The following is a 2500-nucleotide window of genomic DNA, read 5'->3' as shown; positions in this document are numbered from 1 at the left end:
TTCATTCAACTTAGGTGAGCTGCAGGTTAGCTCTTCCACAACGAATATCAGACTGTCATACTGGAGACATGGAACTGGCAAAGCCGCAGTCGTGTTCCAGAAAATATGTACTATCTGGTCTTCCAATATCATCAGCTTACACACAAAATTCTGGCTCTACAATAACCAACTTCTACTAACAGTTTTCTATGTTAGTGAGATATGGAAGAATGGACAGAAAGCTAGATGTCTTCCATCAAAGGTGCTTCAGAAGGATTCCGAGAACGTACTGGCAAGACTATGTAGCCAATGATGGTCTAAAGTCAACCGACACAAGAACACTTAGCGAAATCATCACGGAACGAAGATTGAAACAAGCGGGTCGTATATTTCGGTTGCCAGAACAACGACCATTCTAAAACAGCTTTCAAATGGATACCATCAGAGGGGAAAAGAAAGAGAGGGAGACCGAAAAGTACATGGTGCATAGCATTCATAACTGAGATGCGAAAGGCTAATAGTGTATGGGCGGATGTAGAGAAAACTGAAGCCAACAGAAACCAATGGTGTCAACTTGCTGTCCGATGTGATTGGGAGCACAGGAGAAACTGATAGTGATACTAGATACAACTGAAAACTCATGGTTGGGGATTCCGACTGAGTTCCATTTACACGCAGTAGCTTAGCTAGGGAGTGGAGGAGCGGGTTTGGGGAGGGGGAGTTGGGGGGGGGGGGCGTTTTGGGGGGTGTTGGGGTGGGAGCGTTGGGAGAGGGCTGAGGACATGCACAACGAGCGACGGTTTTATTGGGGAAGAACTTTAGGGTCTTCTGTATAATCTTGTAGCGCGGTTGGGTGACAAGTTCAAGGGCTGCCACGGGTGGCACACAGTTTAGCTACGCCATTATTTAAAAGAGATGTTTTTTTTTCAATATTTTACGTGCTTCAGTCATTGAGCTGCGGCCATACTGGGGCCCACCACCTTAAAGGTTTTTAGTCGAACAAATCGACACCAGTTCTTACTTCTAAAGCCTGGAACTTATTCTATCGTTCTTTTTGTTCGAACCGCTAGGCTATGGGGGGCATAAACCAATTCCAGCTCTCAAGGAGTGAGAGAGGAACAACACACACACACACACACACACACACACACATTCACACACACTCATGCACACACAACTCATGCACACACGTACACAGAACGAGCTTCCGTACAATTTCCGTTTACCAAATCATTCACAGGGCATTGATCAGTTCGAGAAATTAGTGGAAGACATTTGACCAAGGTACCGCCCGCGCAGTGGGACTGAAATCCGAAACCACCTGGTTGCAAAGCGACCTTCTTAACCACACAGCCACATTTTCACCTATATATATTGTATGTATGTATGTATGTATGTATGTATGTACATACGAATGTATGAACGTATGCACTACGTATGTATGTACGTATCTACGTATATAAGTATGTATCTATGTATCTACGTATATATGTACATATGTACGTACGTATGTATGTACGTATGTACGTATGTACGTTCGTATGTATCTATATATGTACGTATGTTCTTTAACAAAAGATGTAAAGGCTTAGTAACAGGATGAAGTCCAGCGCACAAGGCGAGTTTCATAGCATCAGAGAATAATGGTAAGAAAACAGGAATCCATCCTCAGACCGGAGATCAAACCAAATTCTTGCAACAGACTCAACGTCACGTCAGTTCTACTTAAGAATTACGTGAAGTTTTGTTGTGTCTAGGGAGAGACATTACGCCAATGAACGAACTCGGTTGCATTCATTTGTATTGGCTTGTACTCACGAATTCACATAGAGACTCTTGCAAATCAAATACAAAAACGAAATTACGTAAAGGATACACAAGTATGTTGTCCAGATGATCGAACAAGTGGGCGAAAGTAGATAGAAATTTATACGAAAGCCAGATCAATTGGTAGAGGTTTCGTCATTGGCTCTCTCTCTCTCTCTCTCTCTCTCTCTCTCTCTCTCTCTCTCTCTCATGCAGAAATTACGATGGCATGTGGCAGTAAGTTATCCTCAAAGCCTGATCAAAGTAATCAAAGGTTTAGGCCGTGATGTTAGACTAGTAGACGGATGAACTCCACTACCCAATACCAGGAACAATCCCTTTGATCTGATGCGCTTTATCGGGTTTCCGTTAACTAAATTTTGTTCATAAGGTTTAAATCAGGGGTTCTTAACCGTTTTTTTTTTTAATCTATGGACCCCTTGATTACTCTTTTATTCTGGTGGATCCCATCAGCATTTGATGTTTGAAAACTAATTTTATAGAAACTTCTTTCAAAATTCCTATACTTTTTTTATCACACATACAGAAAGAAACTTAGCTGTTTCTTGCAATACACACCAATACATACATCTAAAGCAATTTTTTTTTCAGGCCCTTAAAATACTATTGTGGATCCCTTATTAACTATTTTCTTGTGTGGACTCCCAAAACTCTTATATGGACCTTAAAGGGCCATAAGGACCCCGGTTGAAAA

At 41.7% G+C, this 2500-nt stretch overlaps 1 protein-coding gene across 2 annotated transcripts in view; it reads right to left on the bottom strand.

The window, feature by feature from the left end:
* LOC106880843 (death domain-containing protein 1) overlaps positions 1-2500 on the bottom strand; it is a 46929-nt gene that overhangs the window by 42483 nt on the left and 1946 nt on the right. The gene's annotated exons all lie outside the window — the stretch shown is intronic.

The sequence above is a fragment of the Octopus bimaculoides genome, chromosome 8 (genome assembly GCF_046866305.1).
Source record: "Octopus bimaculoides isolate indiv1 chromosome 8, ASM4686630v1, whole genome shotgun sequence".
Lineage (NCBI taxonomy): Eukaryota > Metazoa > Mollusca > Cephalopoda > Octopoda > Octopodidae > Octopus > Octopus bimaculoides.
Note: the sequence above shows the minus strand (reverse complement) of the source record. Positions and strands in the feature narration are given on the sequence as shown.